The sequence below is a fragment of the Mustela lutreola genome, chromosome 7, assembly GCF_030435805.1.
Source record: "Mustela lutreola isolate mMusLut2 chromosome 7, mMusLut2.pri, whole genome shotgun sequence".
Classification (NCBI taxonomy): Eukaryota; Metazoa; Chordata; class Mammalia; order Carnivora; family Mustelidae; genus Mustela; species Mustela lutreola.
This window is the reverse complement of record NC_081296.1, coordinates 72,172,086-72,193,821: the sequence shown is the minus strand read 5'-3', so window position 1 is coordinate 72,193,821 and position 21,736 is coordinate 72,172,086. Positions and strand designations below refer to the sequence as shown.

Sequence of the window (21,736 nt, the reverse complement as noted above, 5' to 3'; positions counted from 1 at the left end):
GATTTATAACTTCAACTTCCACATTTCCTAAAAAAAACATACAGAGAAATAAGCATTTAATTAAAGTGAAAGTCTAATGAATATGAAAAAGTATCCTAATTGTGAATAGGTTTATTGGATTTAGCTTTATTGGGCTTACAAAGCACAGATCTCCTGGGATTGGATATCACTGAGAATATTCTTGGCGCCTTAAGAGAAACAGCTTGGTCATGATTTAGTGACCAAGAACAAGCACAATTTTCTGGAGTTCAAGCATGCTGATAACATTTTTATGAGGTTAAGCCACGGCACATCATAAGCTTGCATTGTATAAAGAATCATATTCCTGGATTTGCAAGGATTCTGTGTTGGCTCCAGATTGGCTAAAAGGGAATCCACTGACTCCTTAATTTCTGCTGATCTCTGATCTACTCTTTTTTTTTTTTCCCAATTCCTTATCATGCATTATTTCAGTAATATTCTTGGCCATACCATAAACCTGCTATTATTATGATTATTATACACAGTTGACTATATTTCTTTTTGAAGGCAGCTGAAATTCACCATATCAGGGCTGAACTTGTGATCTCAAACATTTTAGGAGCACCTAATCCAATGAACTATATGTACCACCATTCATCCAATTTTACAAGCCAAAATAAGAAGACATCCTCAACAATTTTTTCTCTCTCTCATGAATCCTAAGCCTGATATCCAGTCTGTTAAGCAGCCAACAGTGTAGTAGACACAATATGTTGTCGGAAGCACTAGATTGTTTCTTTCCCTCTCTTTCCTGTATTCTATTCTATTCACATTTTCCTCTCTCTAGTGTCATACACATGTAAAGCTTTTGCAGACACTGCATCTTTTGTTCATAACTTCTTACTCCACCTGTTCAGCTCTAATCTTGATTAACTTCTTCCTCCCTATAGCTCCACCAGGATATAATCTTTGTTCTCTTTCTAAGTCAGGTAGTTTTTTGATATCTTGTCTTAGAATTATGTTGCTGTTTTAATAACTGTTATTGGTTTTAACTATGCATCTTCTGGTCTGATAATATGATTATCCTCTATCTAGAATACAAGATCCACAGATTGGGAGCAGCATCTGGTTTTGCTTACCATTGTATTCACATAGCCTAGCATAGTTCTTGGGGTCTAGGAGAAGATAAAAATATATCTTTCCAGAAAATAGGAGAAACACTATTTTCAATAAGAAATAGTGGATTTATTTCTAAAGGAACCAGTAAATAAATGAAATACAGAAAAAAGTTAGAGAAAGTCAGTGAATCCAAAAGTCAGTTCTTTAAAAAGATCAACAAAATTGGAACATCTTTAGCTGGACTGACCAGGAAAAAGACAGAAGACACAAATTACTAACATGAGATGTAAAAGAGAGGACATTACTTCCAACCTTACAGAAATAAAAAACATTATAAGAAAAGATTTATATTATATGACAATAAATTAGATTAATTAGGGAAAAATTTTTTAAAATTCTAGAAAGACACAAACAACTGATATAGACTTAGGAATAAAAGAAAATCAGAATATATATAATAAATAAAAATTTGAATTAGTAGTTTAGAAAATGTCCCACAAAAGTGCTTAGCTCAGAAGCCCTTCATGAATGAATTCTAGCAAACACTTAAAGGAGAATTAAAACAAATCCTTCAAAAACTTTTGAGAAATATAGAAAAGAAGGGATTACTTCCAAACCCATTGTGTGAGACCATAATTATCATGATATCAACCAAATAAAGGCAATAAAAAAGGGGAGAGGGAGAAGGGGGTGGGATTATGGACATTGTGGAGGGTATGTGCTTTGGTGAGTGCTGTGAAGTGTGTAAACCTGGTGATTCACAGACCTGTACCCCTGGGGATAAAAATATATGTTTATAAAAAATAAAAAATTTAAAAAAAGGGGAGAAACTACAGAACAATATCCTTAGATTGAAAATTTTTCAATAGTCATTTCAATAAATTACCATCAAACAATTAGATGTCCGAATGCAGAATATTTATCTTGAATCCATATTTTGCACCATATACAAAATGAGCTAAAAATGTATTATAGATCAAAATATAAAAGCAAAACTATAGAACATGTAGAAGTAAAACATAGGAGAAGATCTTTGTGACCTTGTATTAGGCAAAGATTTCTTATATACAATACCAAAAGCAGTCTATAACAAATTTATTTTTTTTTAAAGATTTATTTATTTGTCAGAGAGAGAGAGCGAGCACAGGCAGGGGTGGGGCACACAGAAGGAGAAGCAGGCTCCCCTGAGCAGGGAGCCCAATGCGGGACTCAGTCCCAGGACCCTGGGGTCATGACCTAAGCCTAAGGCAGACAGTTAACCAACTAAGCCACCCAGGCATCCCAACCTATAACAGATTTAATAAATTGAACTTCATCAAAATTAAGAACTTATGCTCTTCAAAGAAACAGAATGAAAACACAGGTCACAGACTAGGAGAAAATATATATCTACTATATAACCTAATCATTATATAACTATATAACTATATAACCTAATCATACCCACTCCTAGGTATTTCTCTAAGAGGAATGAAAGTATATGTCTACAAATGCCTGGAATTCAAATTTTCATAACAGCTTTATTTGTAATAACCAAAAATTAAAAGGACCCAAGTGTCTGTCATCATGTGAATGGATAAGCAAATTGTGATGTATTCCTAAAATGGGATAATATCTTTCAATATAAAGGAATAAGCTATTGCTACATACAAACACATGGATGTATTTCTAAATATTCTGAATGAGGAAGCCTGAGGGAAAAGTGCCTACATATGGTCCCATTTGTATGAATTCTAGGATATCCAAATGCTCTGTAGTGAAAGAAAACAAATTAGTATTTGCCTCAAGATGAGTGTGGGCATGAAGCCAGGGGAGGGAGGCATCACAGGGGGCATTAGGAAGTGATTGGAGATGTTTTTTATCTTGACTAATGTGATGGTTTCACAGGAATAAGTATATGTAAAAAGTTATCACATTATACACTTTAAACATGTTCAGTTTTTTTAATATCAGTACCTCTACAAAGATTTTTTTTTAAAGATTTTATTTATTTATCTGACAGAGATCACAAGTAGGCAGAGAGGCAGGCAGAGAGAGAGAGAGGAGGAAGCAGGCTCCCTGCTGAGCAGAGAGCCCAATGTGGGGCTCAATCCCAGGACCCTGGGATCATGACCCAAGCTGAAGGCAGAGGCTTTAATCCACTGAGCCACCCAGGCACCCCTACAAAGATGTTTAAAAACTATCATGAAGGCTCTACTGGAAGCCATTGCTCCTTGTGTATTTCAAGGACCAAATACTTGCCTTGATGAAATCACTTATTTCCTACCTGAATTTCAGGGTTTATCTGTTCTGCTAGCTATTGTTATTGACATTATTTTAATTATATAATTGATCAAATCATTTTTATTACCAGGGAAATTATCCTTTCCAAGTGTGATCTGAGTTCCCTTCTAGTTTTCATTCAAAAGAAATCAGTATGTATGGCATTGAGAACAGAAATCACAATATTTGATGGATAATTAAGCATAGCACCTGTATTAAGCCTGGCCTTGGCAGTATGACACCAGATAAAAGGAGTTAGTTCCATAATATCTCAAAAGTAAACTTGAGAAATCTTACCTTCCTTTCCAAGGACAGGAAATTCCTCTCACCAAGCCTTCTTCAAGCTTTACTTGAAATGTCTATACAATTGCTTTTGTAGCCTTTGGCTGTCTCCAATGACCTGCATATTTATTTTTGCCTTCTTGTGTAGCTCTTATATCTATAAACAAAGAACACTGTTTAGAATATATTTCAATAAAAATCTTAGCAGGAAATGCTTTAAACCATGTTACAAACAGAGGGATATGCCTCATTCCCCAAAGTAACAGAGACTCTCTAGTCCTCAGCATAGAGTAGAGGATGGAGAAAGTAGATTTTATTCTAATTGTAATCAATGAAAAAATATATGTACTGACGTATTAAGAGTTTTAACCAAGAAGAAGAATGATTGGTGAGTTTCATTTTCCTCATGTTTGTCTATCTTCTGATTTTCTTACAATAAACATCTTATTCTGTTTTAATAAGAAAATTTAAAGAAATAAGTTAGAAAAACCAGAATCAACTTTCTAGCCTTTCAAATTGGTGAAGCTAAAATTACCCAAAAAGGGTAGGAAAGTTTTTCAATTGAAAAAATAAAATAAAATAAAAATGAGTGAAATAGAAGATTCTTGAAAGCAATGATATTTCAGTACAAAATATATTTTGTTGAGATCTGTCCATTCAGTATCAGTCCCTGTGATATCCATGAAGCCTACAAAAATCAGTAAAACGCCTCTGCTGCTCTTAAAATAACAGCTAAATGGAGGAGATGGGCACATATACAAGCATAGAAGCTATTCTATTAATATGCATAGGAAGTTCTGAAAATTTCTCGTCAAATTCAACTTCTTGGTTAGACCTACCTGCTATCTAAGTTAACACTAACATCATCTGTGGGTGGTAGTGACACTTGACTGGCTTTTAACTGGCTTTAAACTTGTTTCCCCTTTTTAAATGAAAGTTCTTAAGTATAAGCAATGTTGTACATGTAACAGTGGTGCATCTCTGACATGTAATAGGTAGACAGTGTACTAAATGTCAAGAAGACACAGAAGCCAGAAAGGTGGAGGTATGTGGAGACCTTCAGATCTCTCTCTCTTTGGGAACCACAAGGCTAGAACTTCCATGAATGAGTGAGCAACAAAACCTCATGGGAAGATTATAAATTTATTTTTTGGGGAACTGAAAGTCCCAGTTTTTCCCTTCTAAGGATCAGTGCCTTTATCCAGCAATGGTAAATAGAGACATAGGAGGTAAATGTCCAGGCTGAATCTCCACTCATTTTAGGACTGCCCAAGAATTTGCTAATATTGCCAATTTAGTCTTTTTAGATTTGTTAATTTTTGCAAATTTCTCCTCTGCAATTAGATAAGACAGGTATACACACACACAATCTATTCTCATTATTTGTGGATTCTGTATTGTAAATTTGCCCACTTGCTAGACTGTATTTGTAACCATAAAGTCAATACTTGAGGGGTTTTATGCTTGCTTGGGCAGCACATACATTAATTTTGGAAAGATATGGAGATTAGCATGCCCCTGCCCAGGATGACACGCAAATTTGTGAAGTGTTCCATAAAAAGAAAATATTTGCGGGGTTTTCATGATCATTTGCAGACAACACACAGAAAAGGAAAAAAAATTTGAATCACCTGATGCACACTTCCAGCTGAAGTCAAACAAGGTCACACACTGTCTTTTTGTTTCAGTTCTCATATTGTAAACAAGTGTCTTTTTCATGGTCCATTAAATGTCACATTTTAAAAAAATTTTTTGTGCTTTTTGTTGATTTTGCTGTTTCAAATGACCCCCCAAGTGTAGTGCTGGAGTGCTGTCTAGTGTTACTAAGTGCAGGAAGGCTGTGATGTGTCTTACAGAGAATTACATGTGTTAGATAAGCTTCATTCAAACATGAGTTATAGTGTTGTTGTTGGTCATGAGTTTAATGTCAAGGATTTGGCAACATATATTAAATAAGGTATCTTTAAACAGAAATATACATAAAACAGGGCTTTGTATTGATCAGTTGACAAGACTGTTGTGACAAGAGGCTTACAGGAACCTAACTCTGTATTTGCCCCCGGGAGCAATGATTCAGTGTTTGCTAACTCAGTGATTGTGACAACTCCATAGAATGGAACTAATGAAAATGAGAATCAACTGTGTGTTTGTATATTTGCACATACATATAGTTTATCTTAAACATGCATGTATACATACATGTATGCATATACATACACATATTTTAAATTTATTTAAAATACATATAACATTTTAAATATGTATAAAATATATATATTTTTAAACATACATATATGCATAATATGTATATATACACACACAAATATACATATTGACTAATCAGTTGACTAATAGTCACCATGAGGAGTAATCTTAGTCTTCTAATCCCTGAATCAGCACACATGCTCTATGCTGTAAATTGCACTTATATGTTTATGAGAGACAAGAGAAACTCTCTGAAATTAGAATTTTCCCATAAATATCTGGCCCTCATGACCACTGTTCAGTGACACCGATTCTGACTGTAGGAGTGGTGAGTGGTTACTGGAGGATGGCTACTTGCTTTAGCTTCAGCATTCTGGTCAAAAAATATTTTCCAGTGCCTGAGCAAAGGGAATTAGAAAAAGAAGAGGAATGACAAGTAAGAAAAAAAATTAATAAGAATCTCTGGTATTAAATATCTCTGATACTAAATATCTATTAAATCCCCCTGAACCAAAACCAGGGTATTTTTTTTTTTTTTATCCTTCTCATTATTTTTAGTATCTGTTACTGCCCTTATGGGCCTCAGCTTTCCATCTGCCAGATGAATTTAATTGAATTCCTTGGGCTAAAAAGCGAAAATCAAGAAGGATTGCAAAGATAGAGAGAGATATATATATGCTCTTGAAACAAATGAAAAGGAGACTTAGAAAGAACAAAAAATAAAATTCAGTCAAGAAATACATAACTCAGGCTTTGACCAAAAATACTAGAATAATTACAGGCAATTTTGGAAGCTCAGGTATGTGGTTTCACTTCTATTCAGAGGAGGGTAGTAACAAAATTTAGATTTTCTTTCAAACTGATCTTCACTTTTCCAATTCCATCTTCCAGAAACAATTACCTCTTTGTGAATAGATGTGTGAGTAATGACACAAAATGATGAATCCTAGAAGCATGGAGTTCAATATGGAAATCACATGCATATTTTTCTTTATCTAATTAATCAAAACTTGATCCTGTTCTAGGGAAATACTAAGGATATTAGGTGGGTTTTAATTGTAAACAATGACTTGCCAAAAGAATATTTTAAATTTATCCCCTACATCTTTAGAGAATGTGAAAAACCATCTATCTTCTTTAGATCTATATTTGGGAATTTGATTTTAATTTCCACTGTCAAGAGCATTGGGGAAATTGCAATCCTGAAATACGACCATTCTCAAATACATTAAGAGACAAGCACAAAATTGTACTCGGTATGCATACATACTACTGGTCTCGTGACAAGCTCTTCATGGTAACAGGGATGTCCCTGCCTTTGCAGACATAAGAAAACCCATGACAAATGATGTGCACCAAGAGACTGACAGCTGATCTTCTCCTGCACTTGCCTGCTGCATTATACTGAGTGAGGAGACTTGTGTAGCAAGCTGATAATACACACAGTTTCTCCCCCTCCCTAACATGTTCTCTGCCATTCCTCTTATTCCTTCTTTTGCAGCAACCAACCTCAATATTTGAGGCTCTTTTAAAGCTAATGATCTTGGCTCTAGAAATATGAAAGGCTTGGGTGCCTGGGTGGCTCAGTGGGTTAAAGCCTCTGCCTTAGGCTTGGGTCATGATCCCAGGGTCCTGGGATCGAGCCCTGCATTGGGCTCTCTGCTCAGCAGGGAGTCTGCTTTTTCCTTTCTCTCTCTCTCTGCCTGCCTCTCTGCCTACTTGTGATCTCTGTCTGTCAAATGAATAAGCAAAATCTTTAAAAAAAAAAGAAATATGAAAGGTTATTATATAGGGAATTATAGCCAGCTGTTTCTCACTCACCTGAAGATAGATCTTGAGCTGCTGCCATTCATTCCAGAAGGACTGAATAAATGCTTCTTGATCATAAAGATGGTGGTGATGGTTGTGATGATGATGATGATGGTCAAACAGCATCAGACACAGAGAAGACCTGGACTATAGTCTGCAGAACCTCACTCTAATAAAAGGAATGTCCTGACTGAAAATTAGGAATTTAGTTGCTGATTCAAACTTACTCTGCATTTAACAAAATTTGCTAAGCATCCATTATGAGGCCAGTGCTGTGATTGAACCCAAGGAATGTATAATATTATAGGTCAAAAACCTGTTTCTGTCAAGTTGATTTACAACTTACTTCAAAACAAGGACTTTCTTTTATGAAATTTTTAAGCAGTGTTTAAAGATAACATATAATTCCTGTACTGACTATTTTTTAGTTCAGGGAGTTTGAGTACTCAAGGGAATCGTCATGAGGAAGTGAGGTTTCTGCTAGGCCTTGAAGAATAGATAGAATTAGGAGGTAACTGAAAGATATGTACTTGTTCTATAAACATTTATATTGTATACCTAACAAGGTTCTAGGCCTTCCCAGAATCATAGCATGAGATAGTTAAAAGGCATGTTTGAGGTTATAAAGTACACTTTTATTACACAGATGAAGAAGTGATACCTAATCTTTACACTCTCTGGGTGGGAAATCATAGCAAATTAGTGGTAGAGCCAGGAACAGAATATTTCTACTTTAATTCAATATTTACATATGAAAAATAAATAATTTCTCCTGCCTTAATTGTCTAGTTAGGTAACCAGGACCCACATTAGAAATAGCCTGAAAATAAGCAGAAAGTATCATAGAGAACCATTATTACAAAACAAGGAGAAAAAAATCCCTCCATCCACCAAAATCATCACCTTGAAGACGAAACAAGAACCATTTCCATTGTTAAAAAATTAATCTCTCCATACGAAACAGATTCTTTTTAAAGATTTTTTCTTGTGAAAAATAACTGTGATTTGTCAAACATTTCCTATATTCAATTAATCTTTTGATTTTTTTTGTAAGTTTATTGTCTTAAATAAAATGTCTATAACTAATTTCATTTTAGTGGTGTCAAATTTGTGTATTGGCCAGAACTGTTAAATTCCAGGTTATTTTATTCTAACTTTCCAGACATCAATAAATCTTAGATTATACTTTAGAATAGATCTTGTCTTGTCTGTCTTCCCAGTAATGACAACAAAGAAGCCAGTTATGCCTAAGGCACTGATGAGAGGCAGCATATACAGGAGTTAAAGTGTAGTCACTGAGTCAGACAGATTGGGCATCAAATTCTACTCTTCACACTTGAATCCTTCTTCTTCCATATGAGAAAAATATAGTTCCTAACTCCCAAGATAATTGTAAAGATTAAAGTAAATAATGCATGCAAAATAATTTCAGGTATATAGTATATCCTCAACAAATTATAGGTAAATGTTAGTTATTAAGTAGCTTGAACATTGAGATGAGTTATGTTTATGTTTGGCTACTAAATTGGTGTCAAGGTTGCTGACCAGATAATTAAAGTCACAGTTATGACAAAAGGTTATCAATTGTGCATGAAGTTGTAAATGCATCTAATTGAGCATGCAACTGTCAGGGAAAGAAAGATGAGTAGGAGACTACCAAAGACTATTCTAGCTTGAACATCTGTTAATCACAAAAAAGACACTTAAGGAGACTTTAGCAGCTTTTTTTTAAACTAATTAATTCTCACCAATAAAAGCCTTATTAGCAAACACAAATACATAGTCAACAAAATCACCTGTAATAATACCATTTAAAGTCAATAAGTTTGGTGAATTTTTAAATTTTCATATATAAATGAAATTTTATCTATATAATTATATGCATATATAATTAATAAAAGTTACGGTTTAGAGTAAACAAAGTCGAACCACATGAGCTTCTTATATTCTGCTTTTTCACATATTATGCGATATTCATAAGTATTATTTATTTATTCCATAACATCCCACTGAATGATTATTATATTGCCATTTTCAGACATCATGTCTAATGATTATCTATAAATAGTGCTAAAATGAACATCCTTGGAAAGAAATCTTTGCCTCTGTGATAATTTCTTTAGGATAAATGCTTAGAAATGATTTTACTGTATCAAAGGAAATAACTTTTTATTGCTCTGTATGCTATACAGGTAAACTTCCCTCTAGAAAGTTTATGCCAGTTTACAGTCTCATTACTATATAGGGAAGTGTTCAACACCCAATTTGCTACCCTTACCAGGGGTCATCATCATTCATCATAGCTGTAATAATAGTTACTGATAATTACTAAAGCCTTAGCATGTGGCAGGTCCTGTTCTACTTTACAGATGTTATATTTTTTAATCTTCTCAATATCTCTATAATGCATATGATAATTATCCCCATTTTACAGACTAAAAAACTGAGGTACAAACAGATTCAGTTAAATGTCTGAAGATACTCAATTAAAACTGAAGTAGGGACTCAAATCCAGACAATGTGATTTCAAGGATCATGCTTTTAACTGTAATACAGTATTATTTTCCCACAGAAGTCACAAGTATTATTTTTTAAAATATTTCTGCTATTTAAAAAAAGCCCACTTTTATTTTCTATAATTTTATTAGTGAAGTTAATAATCTCAATATGTTTATTTGTTTTTTTAAAATTTGTGTTTTTTTTAGTGTGAATTTAGTATTCATTTTTATCACTTTATAGAATACTTTTCCCTGGAGGCAAGATTTTGAAATTAGATTCTAATTGACTCTCTCTTTGGAGTAATAATAAATATGGATTTTCAAGATGGTGACACGATTTATTCATTTTCATGAATTTGGAGGAATTTTGCTAATTGCATTCTGTAGTGAGCTTTGGACTCCCTGCCTGCCAATATATATTGCATTTTACAGGTCCTTTTAGATATTTGCTTTGGTTTGTAATTGATGGATTTCCTGAAAGCAAAAAGTCATGGGAGATTTAGTAAGTGTGAAATGGTAAATATTGAAAGCATTTTAAATATTGATATGAAAATAGATCTCCTAGCTGGATATCTTTTTGTTCTGCTGTTTCTGGAATGAATACATTAGTTTAAAATTTTTAAGCATAACAGATGTGAAAGTGCTAGTGTTTGGATTGGTAATAGACTATTCCCTGCCAGATTTGCTGGTAGCATTTCTATATTCTGGAAATACAAGAGACATTTACAGCCATAGTGGTATTTCCAAACGCTTTAATAAATCTAGTACCCTCAGATGATTATTTGCAATTGTAGAAATACTCCTGGCCTGGAAGAAATTGCTGTGCTTAATGGGGTTTGAGGATTAATTGTTGTATTTAAAGGCGACAAGAAAGAGAATGGGCATGAGGTGGGATGCAATAAAAAGGGAAAGGAAGTCATGAGCCAAGTGTCTTTTGCAATAAGAAAAAATGGAAAATGAGAAATGAGAGTAATTTGGTGAGGCCGAAAGGAATGACATCACTCTTTGGAAGACTGAGACACCTCCCCCCAAGCAGAAGTCTGGGAATCAAGAGTGCTGAAGTTTGGTCTGGGGCTGAGTATGCAAGAAAGTTCCACCAGCAACGAAAAGAAATATCTCCCCATTTTCTCTTCATTCAGAATCCATATTTAAAACATCATTATAGTAATGTATTTGTCATGGCCCTGACAAGAGATAGATGGCCGAATGAAATGAGGTCATTGAAGAGTGTTAAATAAGGATTTTTTTTTTTTCACAAAGGGATGAGTGTAAGTTAAGATAATGAACAGGGGTTGGTGATATACCCAGGGTCCGTTAAACTTAACAGAATGGAGCTGTTACTACTTCTAACATGAAGAGACAGACTGGTAGGGGAGGGAGGGTTTTGTCGGAACTGGAGAAAGCCATAGCTTTCCCAGCCATAGCTGTGGCAGGGACGCAGTCTTTGGTGAACTGATTTTTCTCTTCTTCTTCCTCTGATCTCCTGTTGGTGCCTCCCATTGAGTAAACCCAGTTGGGGTTTAGGAGCCTTGGTATATAATCCACAAAGGTCTGCCTCCCAAGGCTCAATGCAGCATAGAAAAGAGAGGAGAATGGATCCGGAAGATGGATCAGAGCAAATAAATTATGCCTCTGATCAATGTTATGCTCTCTGAGGCAAGTCTAAGCTTAGTGCCCTTCCTTCCCTGATTTCACCTCTGAAAACAATATGTCCTGAACATCCATGGCACTAGAAAGACACCTCCTCTACCTAAAAGTAAAAATTTTCCAAAAGAAGAAAGGTTTTAAGTACAAACGTCCTCTTACACACCTCAGGTTGTTTGCCGCACCCCTCTTCTCTCTCAGTGCCCTTCGGCTCCCAAACAGGGCCCTATACATCACAGTCCATCATTTTTCAGGCCAAAATACTGAAAGTTTTCAGGAAAACGTACTGACAGCAAACAAAAAAACCCACCATAACCCTTATGCACTATTGGTGAGAATGCAAACTGGTGTAGCCACTGTGGAAAACAGTTTAGAGGTTCCTCAAAAAATTAAAAATAGAGGGGCGCCTGGGTGGCTCAGTGGGTTAAAGCCTCTGCCTTCGGCTTGGGTCATGATCTCAGGATCCTGGGATCAAGACCCACATCAGGCTCTCTGCTCAGTGGAGAGCCTGCTTCCTCCCCTCTCTCTCTCTACCTGCCTCTCTGCCTACTTGTAATCTGTTTGTCAAATAAATAAAAATCTTAAAAAAAAATTAAAAATAGAACTACCCTACAATCCAGTAATTACACTATAGGGTATTTACCTAAAGAATACAAAAACAGTAATTTGAAAGGATATAAGCAACCCTATGTTTATTACGGCATTATTTACAATAGTCAGGTTAGGGAAGCAACCCAAGTGTTTATCAATAGATGAATGGATAAAGAAGATGTGGGTGTGTATATGGAATATATATATAATGGAATATTACTCAGCCATAAAAAGGAATGAACTCTTGCCATTTGCAACAATATGGATAGAGCTAGAGAGTATAATGTTAAGTGAAATAAAACAGTCAGAGAAAGACAAATACATGATTTCACTGATACGTGGAATTTAAGAAACAAAAGAAAATGAACAAAGAAAAAAATGAGAGAGACAAACCAAGCATCAGACTTCTAACTAAAGAGAACAAACTAGTGGTTACCAGAGCAGAGATGGCTGGGGGATAGGTAAAATAGATGAAGATTAAGAGTACACTTACGATGAGCATTGAGTAATGTATACAATTGTTGAATCAGTATACTGCACACATGCAATTAATATAACACTGAATTTTAACAATACTGGAATTAAAATGAATAAAAATCCCCATCCTGACTGACTCAGAGTAAGTCAGTGGGGTTGCTATAGATGAAAATGGGTAAACACTTGTGAAGAGTAAGCCAAAATGATACAAAAAAGAGCATATATAGACTCAGTTGTTTCATGCTACTGTGAAAGCCGTAAATTCCCTGACTCCCTGGGGGACTTGTAATTCCAAGGTTAGAGAAGAGAAAATTCCAAAATTAGGATATTTTAAAGAAACTGGAAATTTGAAATCACCCGAAGAGGGTAGATCCTCACATTTGAGACCCAGGAGGGTCTGTCTCCTAGAACTCTGTTTGGTTAACTTAGTTAAGTAATTTCTATATGCAGAGGCAGTCCATGTGCCTGCTCATTGTGTAAAAACAAACTCTGTGTAGAGCAAATGATCTACAGAGGTTCCTGATTTCTATGGTATAAATTCTCATACATGACCAATTTCAAGCTACCAACATGGTGTCATTGAAATGAAATTGGGAAGCAATGTATGCATTTGGCTTTTGTCTGTACAGACTGGTCCCAGCACATCACTGGGTGGAGGCCTCTGTGAAATAGACAACAGACACAGAAGAGCCCACTTGGAAAGTACACCAATTCTTTCCATCAGCTACTTATTATCAGTGGTTCCTTGAGAAGGAAACATTCATATCTATTTTTTTTTTAAATCAGAAATGAATATTACATTTTGCCAAATGTTTTTTCTGTATCTATTGAGATGATCATATGACTCTTATCTTTCATTTTGTTAATGTGGTTTATTACATTGACTGATTTATAAATGTAGAGCTATATATTTGTATCCCCGAAATAAATCCCATTTGATCATGGTGTATGATCCTTGTAATGTATTGTTGAATTCAGTTTGGTAACATTTTGTTGTGGATTTTTATAACTGTGTTCATCAGGGATATTGGCCTATAATTTTCTTTCCTTGTGGTGTCTTTGTCTGATTTCATTATCAGGGTAAAGCTTCCATCATAAAATGTGTTTGAAAGGGTTCCCTCTTCTTCTATTTTTTTTTTTAACAGTTTATTAAGGATTAGTATTAATCTTTTTTTGAAAGCTCGGTAGAATTCACCAATGAAGCTGAATGGTTCTGAACTTGTGTTTGTTGGGAGGATTTTGATTACTAATTAAATCTCTTTATTAGTAATAATCTGTTCATATCTATCATCATGATTCAGTCTTGGAAGTTTTTATATTTAAAAGGAACCTATCCATTTCTTCTATGTTGTTCACTTAGCATATAATTATTCATAGTCTCTCATGATCCTTTATATTTCTGTGGTATCAGTTGTAAGATCTCCTCTTCCATTTCTAACTTTATTTATTTGAGTCCTCTATTTCTTCCTTTTTTTTTTTTTCTCTTAGTGAGTCTAGCTGAAGGTTTGTCAATTCTGTTTACCTTTCAAAGAACCAGTTCTTGGTTTGTTAGTCTTTTCTACTGACTTTTTAAGCACAGTTTCATTTCTTTATTTTTTTTTTAAACTTTAATTTAATTTTATTTCTTTTCAGTGTTCCAAAATCATTGTTTATGCACCACACCCAGTGCTCCATGCAATACGTGCCCTCCATAATACCCACCACCAGGCTCACCTAACCCCCCCCCTTCCCCTCCAAAACCCTCAGTTTATTTCTCAGAGTCCACAGTCTCTCTGGTTTATCTGCCCCTCCAATTTATTTCTGATCTAATCTTTGTTATTTCCTTTTTTTGCTACTAACTTTGGGCTTTGTTTTTCTAGTTCCTTACGGTGTAAAGTTAGGTTGCTTATTTGAGACTTTCCCTGTTTGTTGAAGTAGGTGTTTATCACTACGAACTTCCCTCTTAGTACTACTTTTGCTGCACCCCAAATTTTGGTTTATTCCATTTCCCTTTTGATTTGCCTCAAGTGTGCTCGCTTCGGCAGCACATATACTAAAATTGGAATGATTTGCCTCAAGTATCTTTTATATTTTATTTCTTCTTTAACCCACGGATTGTTCAGTAGCACATTGTTTAATCTCCACATATTTGCGAATTCTCCAGTTGTCTTTATTTAATTTCTAGTTTCATATCATTCTTGTCAGAAAATATTCTTGATATGATTTCAGTCCTCTTAAATTTATTAAGAGTTGTTTTGTGGCCTAACATATAATCTATCTTGGACATTCTCTATGTGCATCTGAGAAAAATGTATATGTGTTGCTTCTGGATGGAATCTTTTATAAATATCTGTTAAGTCCATCTGGTTTAATGTGTTGTTTAAGGTCAATATTTCCGTATTGATTTTCTGTCTGGATGACTTATCCATTAATGTGGGTAGGGTATTAAAGTCCCTTACTATTATTGTATTACTATATTTCTCCCTTTAAGTCTGTTAATATTTTCTTTATATATTTAGGTGCTCCTATGTTTGGTGCATAGATATTTACAAATGTTGTATCTTCCCATTGGATTGATTCCTTTATCATTATGTAACACCTTTCTCTGTTTCTCGTTATAGTCTTTGTTTTAAAGTTTGTTTTGTCTGACATAATTATTGCTATACCAGCTTTCTTTGAGCTTGCATTTGCATGAAATATCTTTTTTCATCTCTTTACTCCGTCTGTGTTTGTCCTTAAATCTAAAGTAAGTCTCTTGTTCACATGATATACACAGTCTTGGGGACTTTTTGGTTTTTGGGTTTTTTGTGTTTGTTTGTTTGTTTTAATCCATTCTGCCACTCTGTCTTTTGATTGGAGAATTTAGTCCATTTTCACTTAAAGTGATTATTGGTAGGTATGTACTTATCTCTGTTTTGTTCCTTGTTTTCTGGTTGTTTTTGTAGTCCCTTTCTGTTCCTTTCTCCTTCTCTTGCTCTCTTCTTTCTGGTTTGAAAACTTTTTTTCAGTTGTATGTTTATATTTCTTTATCTTTTGTGTATTTGCTACAGGTTTTTGCTTTGTGGTTATTATGAGACTTACATATATCTATAGCAGTCTATTTTAAGTTTACAACAACCTTAATTTGACCTCATTGTAAAGCTCAACCTTATTACTACTCCCCTACCATATTTTCTGGTATTGATGTCACATTTTTTATCTTTTCATCTTGTAGATCCTTTAACTAAGTGTTGTAATCAGTGATTTTTACTTCTTTTGACTTTTAACCTTTATACTAGCTTTATAATCTACTAACTTTACTATGAATTTACCATTGCAGTGAGCTTTATTCTTTTGTATGTGTTCCTGTCACTACTTAGCACCCTTTATTTTCAGCCTAAAGCCATTCCTTTAACATTTCTTGTAAGGCCATTTGAGTGGTGATGGACTTCTTTAGCTTTTGCTTGTGTAGAATGTTCTGATAATAAATCTCTTCACTATCTTCTTCAGGCTAAAATTAGTAAGGGCTCTCCACTATTATTTATTTGCAGTTTTCTAAATTTTATTTTATTTTATTTTATGTTTAGTTTCTATTCACCATGTCCTAAATTCTGATTTAAAAAAAAAAAAAAAGAAAGAAAGAAAGAACAAAACAAAAAGTAGTGAGCTATTTTTTCCCTTCCAGGATCCTGGAGGCTACTGGTACTAAGTATGGTAAAGACATAACTTACTATGTTTGTACTAAGTCATAGTGTATATGGTAGGTACAGTAGCATAAGAAAGACAGTCTTTCTCGTAGACTCCTTGGTACTGGATACTTCTTTTCTCATCTTAATTCAGTTTTTCCCAGTGATAAGGTGGCAAATGTTCAACAAATAGCATTTAAGCAGGGAGAAAAAAAACTATCTTCCTTGTTTTACTTCCCTCTGTTTTTTCTTCAAATCTGTGATGGATTATTTGAGGATAAACAAATCAAAGCCTCATCTACCATAATTCCCCAAGTGTGTAGTGGGCTACATTATGACTTCCTCTCTTACATTAACTCTTTAGTGCCTCTGACTATACTCTTTTGGTCATTGGGATGTCTGAGATACTGTCTCTCCTTTGAGCACCTAAGACAAACACTTTATAAATTAAGAGCGTGGAAATATAACAAATAACCATAAAACTTGGTAGGTAATTTGGCATTTGCGGAAGATTACGACAAAAAGGTCTTGCACACTGAGGCATATGCAATGGGGAAATTTTAGCTACAGCCAATAATAGTTTTTTTATGAAACAAATCTCAGAGGAGAAGAGGAAATCCCAAAACAACTTCTCCCTTTTTCCTGTACAAAAGTTTGGCATCCTCCTGAGGGGAAAGAAATGAGAAATGTATACCTTGTGGTTCATTTCACAGAGGACATGGGAGCATAAAGCCTGGTTTCTAAAGTATAATTTGAGACAATTCCCTCCCTCCTCCCCTGCTATATAATGTGTGTTACATTCCTGGAGACTGCAATACAGCGTAGGTTCTCTAGGGAGTTAGGGAGTCAGGGTCACAAAATGCCTAGGAGATATTCATTACACCTTTATGAGTAAGAAAATAATAGGCCATTTAGTTCACAGTGGAGACAATAAGCCTGAATCTTATGAGGAAATGATGTTTATTGTTCTCACAATCCTTTAATAATAGTAATTTAACTGAACTCATCCTAGAGAAATTTGTTATTTCTTTTACAGGTTAAAATTTCTCTAGTAGCATCAGTTTTAAAAAACCTCGTGGTTAAAAACTGTAATGGCAAATATTTTGATCCACAACTTCATTTTACTTTTTCTGGTGGGTCCCATGTGGTTCAGGTTTCTATAAAAACAAGGCATTGTTTAGGGGAAAAGATCAGATCTAAAATCAATTCGATCCCCAAATACTAAAACACTAAAGGGAGAAAACTAAGACAGCTCCTACTCGCTACTGAGTAGAGATGTAATGAAATAGACTGCAGGCCAGTGAGATCAGTACAACACTGGATTCACATGGAACAAACATGTAATACAGAGAAAGGAAAAGGAAAAGCTTTTTGGAGGAAGGGACATTTGATCTTTCAGAGAGAGAATAGGAGTTCTTCAGATCAGTAAAGGAAGGAAGAGAGCTTCAAATGGATGGAAAAGTATTCACAAAGGAGAGGAGCTGTGAAATAACAAGTTTATGAGATGAGTTAATAGTAGTTTAGTATTGTGAGCTTGTAAATATAAGGTCATGAGGCTAGAGAGAAAGTAATAAACAGATGAGGATTTTGTGTCTTATAGATCAGTGCTTAAAACTATAATTCATAAACTCCAGGTGGAATACAGGATGATCCACTGAGTGTTTAACTTCAAGTCCTATTTTTTTTAAGTCTATTAACAAGAAGGCCACAGGTTAGGTGTCACCTGAAATATATGAGGTGATCTCCAAGGAAGAGAGAGTTCCTCAACATAAAGGTGGGAGGAGAGAAACAGGACTCTTGATCATTCTTTTATATTAAGCAATTTATCTAACACTTATTTGCCTGCTTAAGTAGATTTACTGCACAAATATCTAGTTTTAATTAAATATGCCAAACAAAAGTTTTAAAGATAATACATTATTGCATGCACTAATATAAAACAATAAAAGGAAGAAACTGAGACATTTTCTTGCCTCGTTCCTTTCCTTCCTCCTCTCTTTCTTTCAAGATTTATTTACTTATTTATTTTAGATACAAAGAGAGTGCAACTGGGGAAGGGATAGAGAAAGAGGGAGTGATTCTCAAGCAGACTCCCCACTGAGTGCAGAAACCTATGCAGGGCTGATCCCAGGACCCTGAGATTATGACCCAGCTGAAATGAAGGGTTGGATGCTTAACCCTCTGAGCCACCCAGGCACCCCACACATTTTCTAATTCTAGGAAAACTGTTTAAAAATAATCTAATCGGATAACACAAAATGTCAACCTAGAAAAAAAATTATCAATAAAACTATTTGAAACATGATTTCTATCTATTATAATAAATAAGGAGCTTGCCGCAAACAGATTTTTCCCTTGGTTGATGAGTTATTGGACACTATGAAGGCATTATTATAGGCAGCAAAATATTCACAAACTAAGCAGCCAGCTCATGACATGACACCTTTATTATTTGTTCAGTAATACTCCAGGTCATTTTATATGCAGGCTGGTATTTGCAAAATTTCACTCAATTTTCATAATGAAAGGACCTGCATATTGTACTGATGCCAATCTCCCAGTTTTGACATTTGTTGTTATAGTAGAGTTATATAAGATGTTACCTTTGAGAAAAGCTGAGTGAAGGCTACATGGGAACTCTCTTGACTGTTTTTGAAAATTCCTGTAACTTAGAAGTCTATAATTTGTATTATATTAACTGGGGAGTCTAAAATTATTCCAAAGTTAAAAAAAAATTTTTATGTTAAAAAATGATTTTTATTATAACCTTACTTAAGTATTTCTAAACCTAGAGCTAGATATAAGCTCCATTTGATTATAGCTGTTATACATGAATACAACCAAGACAAATTTACACATTAAATACAAAGGCAACTACAAAATCAATAAAAGTCAAATTAGCAACATTAATTTAATGTGACAATTAAACCTGTTTGCTAAAATCAAATTGATTCTCATATTATGAATATCTCCCTCAGTGCTATGGCTCAAGTCTTTTTGAGTTTGGCATGCTTGTAATTACTATGAGCTCTGTGGAGTGTGTTCAGGTAGACAGTAGTGGATTCAGGACAGTGGTCATTTTGATATCAGGACATCAGGATATCAGATGGGTTGGCAGCATATTAAATGGGTTCAAAGGATTCTAGTATATTTAAAGCCTTTCTTTTTAATTTTTTAAAAATAACCCTAAAATCATGTACATACATATATGTATATGTATACATACATACATATATACACATATATGTATACATATATATATGTATACATGGCAACAACTTCAATGGTGGTTACTTAAAAAGTTCTCCACAATATACTATTATTATTACTATTGAAAAAAAATTGTTTCTAAGAATTCATTTCCCCTAGTTCATGTTTTCTTTTTACCTAAGAAAAGTTCTACACATATTTAATTATGAAAACAGAATGTAACAAATGCCAAAGCTAAGATTTCTTATAAGCATCTGCATTTTTTAAACTCTATAATAAATCTTGCTCACTGCATAATTAATTTCTTTTTTTCAAACTTTTAGCAATATTTCTGAGTCTTCTGAACATATTTATTAATAGAGGGACACACTTTAGTTTATTTCCATATTGTTTTTCATAAAGTATTATTTCAGCCACTTTTACTATGTCACAAAGAACCTGTGTTTACTCAGTGGTACACAGCTTTTTGGTTTTTTGCTTTTTTTGCTGTTAAATAGGAAACCTTAAAATCAACTTCTAAATATTTATTATGAAGTTTAAAAAATTTTTTAACTTTGAAATAATTTTAGACTCCCCAATTAATATAGTATAAATTATTTTTGTTATAATAAAAATAATTTCAGCTCATATTCAAGATCCAGGACTACTCATTTATTCTTTAAAAGATGATGGGGTGCCCGGGTGGCTCAGTTGGTTAAGTGTCTGCCTTTGGCTCAGGTCATAGCGTCCTGGGATCTAGCCCCACACTGGTTCCCTGCTCATCAGGGAGCCTGTTTCTCCCTCTCCTTCTGCTGCTACCCATGCTTGGCTCGCTCCCTCCAATAAATAAATAAAACCTTTTTAAAAAAAGATGATATATATTAATTAAGTTTGAGAAATATAGCCTACATCCCTCTGAACTCTCTCAAGCCCTAAGTAAGACTTCCTTGGAATAAACCAACAAACAACTTCTGTGGAAGAGTAGAGGTTAGTAGAGGTGAGTCCATTAAAAGCAGAAGCAACCCTAAAAAGGTGAGATGATACTAATGGAAAATTTTACCAACCACACACTTTGGTCTTGTTCAAATGCTAAAGATATGATGAGTGTTATTGACTCCTATTAGTGCACCAGTTACATGGATACAGTACACAAAAGCAGACAAAACTGTGACTTTTCTATGTAATCGGGTGCAATTCCATCAGAGGTCCACCATGTCTGAAAATTCACAGAGAACTGTATTGTATTCCTGGGAAGTAACACAGTATCATTTTGTGGCAGATGAGATGGCCGCATCTCTGGAGACCAAGGCTGCCAGCATTTCTAACACCAACTGTGTAAAAATCACACTTCAATTAGTCTCTAAATAAAGATCATAATTATTTCAGGAGGGTAACTGCAGTGAAGATTTGTTACAGCCTGAGATGAGGTCAGGATTAGGATGCCCTGCAGCAGGGACTTCTTCCCGTATGTTCCCACTCTAAGAAAAGAGGGGTAGACAAATAATATCATAAGGAGATATTTAGACATAGAAAGAGTATTGTATCAACCACTACAAAATGCCTGGGAAATATCATATTTCTTAAAACTTCCAAAAGCAAAAACCACATTAAATTAGCTGAGAGGCAATAGAAGAATTTCTTCTGATTTGTCAGAGCTCTAATATATAATCTTTGCTTTCTTGGAGCTCTTTTTATGGAGTATCTTTGTCATGCTCAACACACTCCCAGTTCCCCCCCCCCCCAAACCAGGTTTCAGGTTTTTTCCAAATGCCATTCTAGCATGCTTTTCTGGGTTTCTATCTGCCTTCCAATGACTGGCACCTGGGCAGCAGATGGTGCAAACGGCCTACTGTATATTTCCTGGATTGATGAACAGAACTGTCAGGAACCTGGCTGCACTGGCTGGATGCCTCATGGCAGACAACGCTGCTCAGAAGTGACAGTTACTAGAAATAAATTTGATTAAAATGATCTGAAGCTTGTTGAGTTTCAAATGTTGTTTTTATCCCTCTTCTTTACACTTACACAACTTTGGTTTTTTGCCTTGAAAACATA

The 21,736-nt window shown here is 34.6% G+C and overlaps 2 pseudogenes; one reads left to right on the top strand and one right to left on the bottom strand.

The window, feature by feature from the left end:
* LOC131837182 (nuclear ubiquitous casein and cyclin-dependent kinase substrate 1-like) overlaps nucleotides 1-21,736 on the bottom strand; it is a 131,183-nt pseudogene that overhangs the window by 14,523 nt on the left and 94,924 nt on the right.
* Nucleotides 5,089-5,186, top strand: LOC131837452 (U6 spliceosomal RNA; annotated as a pseudogene).